This window comes from Apteryx rowi, unplaced genomic scaffold, assembly GCF_003343035.1.
Source record: "Apteryx rowi isolate R43461 unplaced genomic scaffold, aptRow1 scaffold_167, whole genome shotgun sequence".
In the NCBI taxonomy this organism is placed as follows: domain Eukaryota; kingdom Metazoa; phylum Chordata; class Aves; order Apterygiformes; family Apterygidae; genus Apteryx; species Apteryx rowi.
The window spans coordinates 54,099-67,202 of NW_020447941.1; the positions used below are offsets into that span (position 1 = coordinate 54,099).

At 45.8% G+C, this 13,104-nt stretch overlaps 1 long non-coding RNA gene across 1 annotated transcript; it reads left to right on the forward strand.

Moving 5' to 3' along the window:
* The first annotated feature begins 5,432 nt into the window (after positions 1-5,432).
* LOC112963298 lies at positions 5,433-11,712 on the forward strand. The gene is made up of 3 exons (XR_003252556.1): positions 5,433-5,513; positions 7,025-7,135; positions 9,842-11,712. It is a non-coding gene; the product is annotated as an uncharacterized LOC112963298 (long non-coding RNA).
* The last annotated feature ends 1,392 nt before the right edge of the window (positions 11,713-13,104 follow it).

A 13,104-nucleotide genomic window follows, 5' to 3' on the forward strand; every position in this document is an offset into this window, starting at 1 on the left:
AGAAGATGAGATTTACTAGGTCTAAAATACAGAAGGACTTGACAACCATAAGAAATCAAATCTAGTTCACTAGAAACATATAGTAACTGTAATACATCGTTAGTGTAATAAATCTGTTAGTTCTAAATGGAAAACATGTTTTGATGAACTCATGTTGCTCTTATGTGTCCATTTAAGGAAGTTTAAAACTATTTTTAAATGACTGCTTTGTACATTTTTAATTGAGTCCCAGTTTCCTTTCTAATCTAGCTTGGCACAAATAACATGTAACTCTTCCCCCACAGACATACACCAAATCTTTGGGTAGAAAATAAGAAATGTGTTATTCCCCACATCCTAACCCAACAGAAAAATGTAAAATTTAAGAACAGGAATAATTGCATATTAAGTAATGCATTTGTTTAAATATGTGTGCATAAACACACCGTTTTCTGCTCTGTAGAAAAAGGAAGCGTCAAATTATACTTGCCCCTTCTGCAGTAAAAAATGAAAAAATACAAATGCAAAACAAGATTAAAGCTTGATGATTTGAATTAAGAATTGCTGCTTACTGATTTAAATCACCATCAAAGTCCCTTCAATTTAAATCAGTCTACCCTGGTGTACAGGGCAGCACTTTGTACAGAGGATTTCAGGAGCGCTGGGATTTGCTCTATCAGCTTACATCCAGACAGAACCTTCTGTTTTGGAAATAAAAGCCAGTGTCAGGAGACTGATTGATTCATAGGCAGCCTACGGGTCCTTCTGCCTATGGGTACTCTGCTTGTGCACTTGCTCCTGCTGCCTAAAAGCATCCCCTGCCCTCGATAGCTTGAATTATAGATTATTTCTCAGCTTCCTGCTGCAGAAAGTCACCACAGTTCTTTGGTCTGAATTGTTCCCATGTCTGAAATGACAGCGTGAGAATTTCCAGGGCTTCCTCTAACGCTGCTTCCAAAGGGAGGAAATCTGCAGGATTTTCTCCACCTCTTCCCATTGCCACCATCTTCCAGGGTGCAAATAGCAACAGCTCCGACAGCCCATGGGTAGGCTACTTTCTCACATGGACAATGGTGAGTGAAAGACTCCCTGGCCCACAGGTTACTGTCTCTGGTATAGTTTCATTAAGGGAACCCCTCTTTTTCCATTCAAAATAGGTTTGTATTTGCTTTCTGAGGCTGTGTCCTCTATGGACTGGTCAGCAATGCTGAATGCCTCTGGATTTTCAGTGCAGTGAAAACCACTGAGTCTTAGTGAGATGTCTTTGCAGAGATTATAACTGATCATATCCTTGCTGGAGGAGTCAAGGTGCCCATGTGTTTATGCCTGTGTTGATTGATAAACTCTAGTATTCACCACAGCTGATGAAACATTTTATTTTAACAAAGCTGGCAGAGGTACAGTTAGAGGCAGGAAATTTAAGATCCTATTTCATATACAGCACGGAAGCAACTTCCTTGGCAAAAGTTGTTCTAGATGGCCATGTTCGCTTGCATTACATTGCCTCCTCACTAGGTGTCTCTGGGAGCAACGTGCATGCTCTGAGATGTGGTGCCTGGTAAGTCAGAGAGGCTGAAACGGAAGTGGAACTGAATAGAAGCTCATCTGTTTGCACCGGTTATATCTGCTTATTCAGGAAATGAAAAGCCACTTTCTRCAGCAAAAGTGCTCTTCTGCAGAGTACCACAGAGGCACTACACCACCGGCATTTCCAGGGAGTCATGGGCAGTGGTTCAAACAGTGTAGCCACACGCCAAAGCGAGCTGGGTCATAAGCTTATGATGATCATTTGAACATATTCATGTTCAGCTGCTGAGAACCAGTGATAAATTTTGTCAAGCAACATGTTTACAGGCAGAGAAGTGAGGGTTCCCACAGGACAGGACATAACATCCCTGTTGAATCTCATCCCTTGGATTCTCTGCCAGCTAGGGCGTATTTCACACACAGTTTAGGATACTAATGAAGTTTCCTACACAAACCTCTTACCCATCTTCTCCTGTATCTGGAATTGTGGGGAGAAAAAATGACAAGCATTAAGCCATCCATGTAGTCACAGAAATGATGAGCACAGCTTCCTTCCAGTGACTTTAATTAAGCTACTTCAGCTGGGCCAGTACGTTTAGCTCACTCAGCCAACCAGCAACATTTCTATTATAATTGGGAACTATCTGACGAAACTGCAGCACCATGATCTGATTGCATCAGCTAATATATGAAGTGCTGATGAGCTGGTTTCAGATACAGACCCATAGATTAGCCCATGGATCTCTGCCATGTACAGGTCCTTCCAGTGCTAGGAGAACAACAGCCCCTAGGGTTTAAGGCTTTTCCACTTYTCCTATACATCACAAATTCCTTTGCTGCTAGCAGTAGCCATTTCCAACCTTCACTAAATCTAGAAAAACTACTGAGACAGTGGAGGGAAAGGAGGAAAGAGAGATTTATCTGCTGTCTGAAACAAAGTCACATAGAATAATCTGGGAGAGGCCACCAGAGTAATCACAAAGCAGCTGATTTTGCAATGCCAGGGTAATAAGGATCCTGGAAGGGGCCCTTTGACATGACTTATTGGAAATGCTGAACTGAACAGCAGATACTGCTGCATCCCTGAKCTCAGAGCATGTGTTGAATAGCCATTGCTTTTTTGCTTTCTCTTACCTCTGTAAAATAACAGAAAACTGCTGTTCTAACAGGTCAGTGGAGAGGACACAATTGGAATGTGTATAAAGACAGCTGCCATTCTTAATAGTCTTCTCGCTATGGTTCACTCTATTGTTCAATATGTGGACTGAAAGGATGGAGAACTGGCTGAACTGCAAGGCCCAAAGGGCTGTGATCAGCAAGTCCAACTGGCAGCTGTTAAAAGTGGCATTCCTCACTGGTCGGTATGGTTTAATATCCTTATGGAAGATCTGGATGATGGACTGAATACACCCTCAGCAAGTCTGTGGATGTTCCCAAGCTGGAGAAAGTGAAGGAAATGCTGGAGGGCAGGGCTGCTATTCAGAGGGACCTGGAGAAACAGCCTAAGAAGAACATYGTGAGGAACATCATGAAGCTCAGCAAAGGCAAATGCTAAGTTCTGCATTTGGGATGGACCAGCCCCAGGCAAGAGAACATTCTGGGACTGACTGGTTAGAAAGCAGTTTTGCAGAAAAGGGTCGGGGGGTTCTGGTGGACAACATGTGGAACATGAGTTAGCAGTGTGCTCTTGCAGCAAAGACCAACTGCATCCTGGGCTGTATTTGTGAGAGTGTAGCCAGCAGGGCCAAGGAAGGGATTGTTCCCCTCTATTAGGCACTGATGAGACCACATCTGGAGTGCTGTGTCTAGTTTGGGCTCCCCAGTGCAAGACAGACATTGATATACTGTGGCAAGTCCAGTGGGGGTCACCAAGACAGTCAGACRCTGAAGCACATGCTGTATGAGAAGAGGCAGAAGGAGATGGGTTTGTTCAGCCTGGAGAATAAAAGGTAAAGGAGGGATCTTATTGCTGTCTACAGATATAGAGAGTGTGTGTGTGGTGGGGGGAGGGCAGGGTGGTTAGAGAAGACTGAGTCAAACTCTTCTTGGAGGTACACAGTGGCAGGAGAAAGGGCAATGGACACAAGCTGCAAGAAGGGAAATTCCAATTAAATATTAGGAAAATTTTTTCACCATGAGGTTGGTCAGACACTGGTAGAGGGGGCCAAAGAAACTGTAGGATATCGATCCTTGGAGATGTTCAGACTTGATTGGACAAGGCCCTGAGCAAGCTGTTCTAACTTTAAAGTTGGCTCTAACTTCAAAGTTGGTCCTGCTTTGAGTGGGAGTTGGACTAGAGACCTCCAGAGATCCCTTACAACCTAAATTATTCTATGAGTCCATGTACGCTTCTGAGTCCATGTATGCTTCTGCCTGTTTGCAGTCTTTTTTTTTTCTTTCTTCTTGGTAGTATAATTTAGTGATCAGAAGTTCTCTGGGGCAGAGCCCATCTTTTTCCTTTGTATTTGTGCAGCTCCTAGCCATAAGAGACCTCATCTTCAATCAGGGCCTTTAGGCAGTACAGCTGCAGTAGCAATCCATTACTTATCACCCCTGTTACATGGTCCTTCTCTAAGACCAGGAGGAACATGCAGGCTAAAAATGGGGTTTCTGCTTCTGCTCTGTGCCTTTTACATGAATTGGAGATAAACAGGATTTTATTACCCAGGGCTTAGCACTCTCTGAAAACATGTATTACCCATGGTTCTCTCCACAGGCTGGCTGCAGCCTAGCCTTCTGCAAGCATGCCATGGCATCTTCCTTTCACGTTTCCCTGAAGCAGCTCTGTAGCTTTCCAGCTGACCCTGGCCCACGCGGTCCTTGAAGAGGACAAAGGCTGCTGAGTTGCATTGCTGCCAAGGAATGCACAGCTAAAACTCCTGATTCCCACAGCAGGCCCTTACCTGTCTCATGACCCAATCTACCCTAAGCATGCCAAGCGGCTTTACGCATCAGTAGGATTCAGATGCATCTTACTCATAGCCCACATCCTGGCTGTTCAGATGCCAGTGGCTTGAGAGGTCTTTGCCTGCGGTGGTGTTGGTGACCGGGATTACAGTAGTAGCTCAAGGCTCAGCTGGAGAGACAGGAGAGAGAGTTCCCGTTTTAAAGACCTTATCAAGTCCTTGTGTTGTTCTACATGGAGGGAATAAGAGAGAGCAGGAAAGGCAGCAAACAGAAGGTGCTTTCATACGGTTTCTGAACATGCTTCTCTACAGACAACTTGTTTTTCTACAGCATTTTATCAAGGCATGATGTAAACATACGTACTGCCAGCCTATTCTGTGTCTGCGTGTGTGCATGCGGAAGTGGAGCACAAGAATACATCCAGTAAGGAGATGCAGAATTACTCTGTTTGTAAACCAGATCAGTGACTTTGAAAGTTAACAAGCTGGTTGCTGAAAGAAAAAAGAGGAAAGAAGAGTCATCCCGAGGCATTCGGCAATGAACTATGCAAGGCATAACCTCGAGCCACAGGAAGCCCTGATATCCCATGAAGTAACAAATATTTTTCTATTAATACCAGCATTTTTATTGCCTCTTTCATCCTGAAAGAACCCTAGTTGGCTTTTATGTTTTGCAGACTCAATGCAGTAATTAATTCTCCTCACCACTGAAATACAAGATATTCCTGAGGACATGCAGACAGCAAAGGCTTAACCACAGAGACAAGCCTCTGCAGCGGCATCAGGAGTGAAGAGCACTGTGTGTGTCTGAAGGCATAGGAAGATCTTAGCTAGACAGAGCAAAGAACAGAGGAAAGCTGGAGTGACAGATCCCCAACAGCACCATTACTGGTAGCACAGTACCAGAGCAATGACTTGATGCTAGTAAGAGGAGAGAATACTCTCTGCTGAATTGAAATTACTCACAACACTCCTAGGAGGTTTCCTGTCCGGATGTCGGCCCAGACAAGCACCGCCTTTCTCGTGAGATGTGAGCTGGCTATTTGCTCAGCTCTGCAACGCTCCAGAAGAAGGCAACGCATGTGTGGGACTGTGCAGTGGGTGAGTTCGGGCAGTGCTGACACCAGCGTACAATCCCTGAAATGACAGTGTGAAAGTGCTGTGTCCGCCAACCTAGGAAACGGCTCATTTGGCTCTGCAGCCTGAGGGCTTTGGCAGCAGGAGGGCGTTCTTGCTCTGTCCTGCTTCCCTGGGGGAGAGATGGCCAGGGATGTGAGCTGCCTGTTGCACTGTAACACCAGCGACGTGGTGGCACTGCACAGCTCGAAGGCACAGAAGGTGTGAACATCCCTTTCACGGGCTTCAGACCTCTGTTCTCCAAATAACAGAACTATGCTTGTCCTGTTGCCCCGAATGGGGGAGGTGAAGCCCCTGTGCTTTAAATTAATGAATGTCTTAGGCCCCAGGGGGAGCAACCACCATGGAGAGGATGAGGAGCAYAGTCACACTCCGGGCCTCTCTCCCATTCCATTCAGCTCCCACTGTGGCTGACCTCAGTAACAGAAAATTGCACCTGAAAAGAGGGGAAAAAATAACAGGAAGAAAATAACTCCAAGCCTCAAAAAAGGACAAAYAGATATGCATATACAAGTATAGTACATATTATTTATTCCATGTATTTGTTGATGTATATAYTTAATCATGAATCTTCAGTCAAGGAAGACAGAGGACAAGAAAAACCTTAGAAAATCTGTCTGAGAGACAGTACAGAATAAAAATGGAGTGAGAAAGCCAAATGATACTGCCTCTTTTAACAAAAAAAAGTCTCCAAGAGAAGGCAAGCCAGAAATCAGCTCTATCACAGCGTTCTTTATCTTCCTAAACAGCTGAAAGGCATAAAGCATATCCCTTTTTCCTCCTTCAGTACAATAGGCATCTCTCATTACCAAGAGGAGGGAGAAAAAAAAGTGAGAGATTACAAACAAGTGCATGTGTGTATGTTCTGAGAATAGGCCTGACACCTCTCTTTTTCACTGCTGTTTGGAGTCATTCTCTTTGCTTTTCCCATGCGCATTTCCCTTTATTCAGCGGTCCAAAAAACAGAACACAAAGAGACAAATTTCCTTGCCCTCAGCATGCAGCCTCACTGCTTGGACGAGCAAAGACAGCTTTAGAYTCTCTAATTTCAACTTCCCCAGCTTCTGGCATGACTCAGGGGGCTCCCAAGCTGCTCTAAACTCTGCGGCCAGCTCTGTGGGCACAGCAGATGTCTTCATCTGACAAACACTTTTGCTGGTAAATTCCAGCTTCTCTGAGTGCTTCCCCACCACTTCACCTTTCCAGCCCTTTCTGGTTCTTCCTGCCCTCCCTTTCCACCTCCTTAGCCACTGCCTGTTTAGCCTGTCTTTGCAGATGTGCAGCTCCACGTCTGCTTTTCCCTGGTGCTAGCAGAATATGGGTGTATATGGCAAAGTCCTTCTTGCCCTCCTCTTCCTACAACCCTGGCCTAGGAGAGCTGATGGTCTATCAGAGGTATCTCCTCGATTTCTTCAGAGAGTACAAGAGCTATTTTGTTAGCTCTCTGATGGAGACAGGCCTCTTTCTCGTTGCAGGAAGACTTTTGCATCATACTGATACAACATTAAAACCCTGACTTCTCCCAGAGCGTGCAAGACATTTGCCCAATCCTGCTGAATAGGGGGGAACAGCCAGCCTTTTCCCAGGTAAGGAAGTCACCCAGCTTTAACCAAAGGTATGAACCTAAGCTGTTTAGTTTAAGCAAATGCAAACTTATTTAAATGCTCAAGTTAAATAGGAACAGGCGTAACCTAAACTAATGCAAACTGCTTTTAAATGGAAATCATGGCAGCTGGGCAGCCTTTTGAACTGCTTTGAACCTAGAGTATGAGCGCATGACTGAAAGAAAATGGTTTATCCTGACTTCAGGTAGTGCCCATCAGCTGACTGAAGACATCGCACACTTCAGCTGCTGGTCAGCAGTTAGCAGTGACTTCCCCTGCAGCTGGGCTGAAGAAAGAGTGTACAAGCACTCCCTGACCTGCTTCAACAGAAAGTCAGTCAAAGTTACTTAAACCACCTTCATTTGCATATTGCATTACGATGGCTGACTTTGCAGTGAAGCTGAGGAGGAGAGTTCATACAAGCCTTTCCGTTCTCTAGGGGATTCAGGAAGGCTGTTATAATCATCAGTTGTAACCAACAATGCATTTAACTGTGTCAACCGTTTGCAAAGAGGATGTGTGTCTAAGGCTTGTGGGTTAAAAGCTGGTTTAAACCAGCCCTCTTACTGTACAGAAGAAAAGCAATCATGCTGTGTCACCACAGCCCTGTCAATAAACCATTGTTTTTAATCTTGTGCTTAAAACTTATATATAGCCAGCTTAAGTGTAAGTTCAGCTGGTGATGCTTTTGGTGTAGACAGAGCCTTGAAGGGATGGCACAGGAACTATGGTGAAAAAATAGGGCCCTAGACTAAAACCTAAACCAAAGAGACCTTCTAATGTTTCTTCCTGGTCTGTCTAGACTGTCTTCGGCAGATGAGATCCCCTGAGTTGGTCTCTGAACCTGGTGAATACTTTCAATGTAATCTCAGGGTCTCCCAGACCCTGAAGAAGTCTCGACAAAGCTCAGAGGCACCTATCCTGAGGGTCCTACTGGTGGTGTCCAGCCTCCATTAGATTCTCTGGATCAACTCAGAATGCCCTCAGATGCTGTCTAGTGTCTCCCCACCAATCTGAGATCACTATACCTGACAGCCTGGATGCTGGCTAGCTGCGGTCTACCAAAAGGAGCTGCTTGGCATTAGTCCTAAATATTTTCCTCCAGAGTTGAAAGCTCTTCATGAGGGTAACCTGCCAGTCCAAACAGAAGAAAATCTCTGTTCAGTCTGAAGAGCAGAACTTGGCATGCTTTGCAGGGAAAATGCCAAGTACACGAGACTGTTTGCTCTCCTTGAAACAGTCACAACAGTTCCTTAGCTCCACTAAGGCACATCTGGCTGTCATCTCAGCACATCTGCATCCTGTGTTTTACACAGTTTTCTCTTGATGCTTTATGTGGTTTTATGCTGTGATGAGGCTCTGGAAAGAACAAAAGTGCATCTTTCTGCCGGTCAGAAAACCATCTCTCTGAGAACCTTCATAGGGTCCTAGCAAAGCTAAGGGGACCTCCTCTGGAGTCTGTAGCAAAGTGTTTCCGTAGCCTTCCCAAGAGAACAGACTGCACGGCAGCAAACAGGGATACAAGTAGTGGCTTGTGGGGAATCCACATGCATCACTAAAGCATTGAAAGATGCATCTGGCAAAGGAAGACCCTCCTGAGCTCCTCAGTTCATTTTCACCTGCCCCAAGGTGAGCTTTACTGCACATTTGAACACCATTGCACTGATGAAGACTTATAAGTCAGTCCCGTGAAGTTCAGTCCATGGTTTTATATGTGTTAGAGCTTGTTGCTGCCTTGACAGAGCCAAAAAGATGTTCAGCCAGGCAGTTCTTTGGTTGTTATTTTGGGAAGGATCCCACCATGCACAGGTAGCTAGCCACCACAATTGGAATCTATGACCAATTGCTCAAAGAAGAAACAGTTTCTTGTTCTACAATGACTGTAGTTATACAAGAGGAATTGTCCATGCTATCTGTTGTCTCCCTTCCTCAGCCCTGCCGATGCTGAATCCTGCTAAACAGGATTTCCTTGCTTGGATTGCAAAAGGAATTCAGAAGAACGTGTGGCTGCTCTGATACCTACACCCCATCTCCAATAGTCACAAAGCCTCTAGGATGCAGCCTCACTAATTGCCATTCAAAAAGTGCCAAGACAGCCAGATTCATTTTTTTAAAGCAGTAGAATAGTGTACCAGGTGGCACATAGATATGACTTGATGGCTTAAATCTGATACATTATTAATTCCACAGACTACTCAAATGYTAGGTGATCTAGAAACACTCCTTGAAAAGGACTGAAATGCAGATCAGAAGAGGAATAAGACTGATAGGAAGAAAGGGGAAGAGGCGATTCAAAGCAAAGTATGTATCTAGCAGCATGTTAGTCTCTTCAGTTCTTTTTTTAGATTTTTTTTTCTTACAGAAGGCTCCTATAGAAGACAAATAGGAGAGGGCAAAACTCAGTTTTTTTCTCAGAAGAGTAACATCTACAGTGACTTCTCTTCCTTCTGTTTCCTCATGCAGACAGATCAGTTCAAGGCCTGCTCCACCCACACACTGGGTTATCAGTCAGAAAAAAGAGGGAATTCTCCACTGTCTCATGTCTTCCAGATATGGAAGCGTTTCACAACCTATTAGGTAGCACGTCCTATCAGGTAGCACAGCCTATCAGGTAGCACACTCTAGTTTGTGCTTGTTGGCCGCTTGACTCCAATTCCCTTTTATTTTGTGTGTGTGGACAATGTGTAGGACCTTCAGAAGGGACCTGAAAACACAAGCAGCTGGAAATGGATTGTGACTTGGAAGTGGAAGTGAAGATGACTAGGAACATTCAGCATGGATTGCAAAATCATGCTTGACCAACTTGATTGCCTTCTGCCACTGGCTCTGTGGACAAGGGAAGAACAGAAGTTGTTCCCCATGACTTTAGCAAGGCTTTCAGTGTGGTCTCCCATAGCATCTTTGGACCAGCTGGCTGGACTACAAAACAGATGAAAAACTGTCTGGACCATTGAACTCAATATGTGGTTCAGTGGTCAATGGTGCAAAGTCTCACTCATGGACAGGTAAAAAACGGCATTCCCCAGTGCTTGATACTGGGGCCAATACCGTTTAAAATCCCCAGTGACATGGATGATGGGACAGAGTGCACCTTCAGCAAGCTTGAAAGTGACACCATGTTGGGAGAGACAGTCACATGTTGGAGGGCAAGGCTACTGTTCAGAGGGACTCTCTCTGGTGGACCTCGACACGCTGGAGAAATGGGCTGACAAAAACCTCATGAAGCTCAACAAAGGCAAATGCAAAGTCTTGCACCCAGGATGTGCTAACCCCAGGCAACAGGACAGGCTGTGTCTGAATGGATAGTAAGGAGTGTTGTAGAAAAGGATCTGGGTGTCCTAGTGGACAGTAAGGTGAATATGGGTCAGCAGTGTGTTCTTGCAGCAAAGAGCTACCTCATACGGGACTGCATTAGCAAGAACATACCTGTAGGATGAGGGAAGTGACTATTCCCCCCTACTTGGCACAGGTGACACTGATTCTGGAAGAGTGTGTCCAGTTTGGGGCTCCCCAGTATCAGAAGGACATTGGCATGCAAGTGAGTCCAGCAGAGATCGCCAAGATGGTTGGGAGTTGGAGCACATGGTGCACCATGACAGGATGAGAGCTGGAGACTTTTTTAGCCTGCAAGAAAAGACTCAAGCTGTCTTCCACTAATTTAAGGGGAGTTATAAAGAAGATGAAGCCAGACTCAGAGGTGCGTGATGAAAGGACTTGAGGCAATGGCCACAGTTTGCAAGAGGGAAAACTTCAACTGGATATAAGGGGGAAAAAATCACTGTGGGAGTGACAAGCACTGGGATAGGGGTCCAGAGAGGTTATGGTTTGTCTATTTTTGGAGATATTCAGAACTTGACCAGACAAGGCTTGAGCAACTTGATATAACTCTGAAGTAAGCCCTGTTTTGAGCAGGGGGTTGGACTTCAGAGGTCCCTTTCCAACTAAATTAGTCTGTGATTCTAAATGGGAAACTTGTTCTTAAACTGCATTGACTTCCCAGATAGTCCCCGTCTTAATTTTCAACAATAGCAAGCCTTCACCACAGTATTTATGAGCACCTCTGCAACGAAGAAGGGGGGGAGGCTTACAATGGAGGGGTGAATAATGATTTTGTAATGACTCTTAGGGTGACGTTTCAGCCAGTTACAGACTTCAAAAGGACATTTAGATTTAAAATAAATACTTCAGGAATACTGTCATAGTACCCTTTGACATCAACAACAGGCGCATTCACCCCCAAATCTCCTCTTGCCCCAAGTTGGCTGAGTGCTGGCATATATGGTACAGATCAAGAGCAAGTAATGATCCACAGCCTGAACTTTTTCATAAACCGTGGTGATATATTTTAGTGTTTGATGGCACTATAGTTTCAGGATATTAAAGGTTGGTTACTATGGGACAAAACCTGCCAAGCCAGTGGAAAGGGAGTGTTTCCTACCCCCCCCCCCAAAAGAAAAGCCCAAATTTTCTTCCATAGCTATGTCCTCCCTAGGACAGTTACTAACTTATTCTGTTTACTGGATAGGAGTTGGTTTTGCCTACCTGAGGCTAATAGGGACAACAGCATTTCTAAAAAAAAAAGATAAATCTTTAGGAGGAGATCTTAAAAACAGAGATCCTGACTAAGTTAGGAATTGCAAGAAATCCTTGGACGGGAGCTTTGAAGCTGAGCGTAACCCAGAGAAAATGAGTGCATAATGCTAACCCCCAAATGAGACCTCCTTTCAGAATCCAAAATATTGAGTGATATTTTCTTTTATTTCTATATCTGTGTGCTCCTAACTGTAGCAATAATATTTAAACTATAAGAATAGCCGCATTTTTTCTACTTTCACGTTCACCTAATCTAAAGGTGGCTCTCCAGCCACAAAGTGTTCCATTCTCATCGGCAGGGTGACACACAGGTGCGTATCAATAAAGGGGTGGTGGATGACTCCTACTACACCTGCACTGCAAAACCCAGGCATAGCTAAGAAGAGCCTGGTGCTTCCCCACCGTGCAGAAGAGCCTCCTTACTGCAGCTAGGGCTAGCCCCAGCTACGCCGCAGGCCAGCGCAGAAGGAGCCTTGACCTCTGGGCTCCCCTAAGCGCCGTGTGAGCATCGCTGGGAATCGCAGCGCTGCTGAGCTGTGGCTGGCGAGAGCCAGAAAGCGTTCTGCATGCCGGCGTCTGCAACTTGGGTTTTCGTCAGGCATATTTTAACTTGAAACGTTGAAACATTTGGAACATTTTTGGAGGGTTTCTGTTCTTTCCCAGCGTYGGTCTCCCTTGATTTAATTCAGTGTGTTCACACAGAAGACGGCACTGCCCGTGCTTTCAGGCGCTCTCCTCTCGTCGATCACAGCTCAGGCCTATCAGTGCCACCAGCTCGCTGTCTCGCGCAGTCACCCGACTGTTGGCGCTGGGGAGGTCGGACGGCCCAGGAAGGGTCCCAAACAGTGAAACTGGTTTCTGGGTTCAAATCCAGATTCTGTCACAGACCCGCTCCATGGCCTCAGAGAGGTCACACAACCACCGTGCCCTTGCTGAAAAGTGGGAATAATGATATTTCTTTGCGACTGCAAGTTCGTTAGGGGCAGCAGTTTCCCTCCGTTTGCTCTGATCTCAGTGCAGCCACTCGGTGTTTATGGTAACACTACAATAATAATGATTTTAAAAAGGGGAGGAGGGGTGAAAGATCCAGGCCAACCCAGATCTTTCAACCTGGGAGTCCAAGCGGCGGGAGGGATGAAGGCCGCGCGCGCACGGGGATTTTTCCACGCCRTAACCAGGGTCACAGCTCCCCTGGTGGCGCGCGAACTCGAGTGGCCGCACAGCCCGGCAGACGAGCTCGCGGCCCCGCGCTGGGCCGGCACCCAGGGCCGCCGCGGTGGCTGAAGCACCTGCAGCAGCTCGGCCCGCTGTGGCCTGCTGGCGCGCAGGAGCCGTTCGAAGGGGAGGTGAAGCGAGGC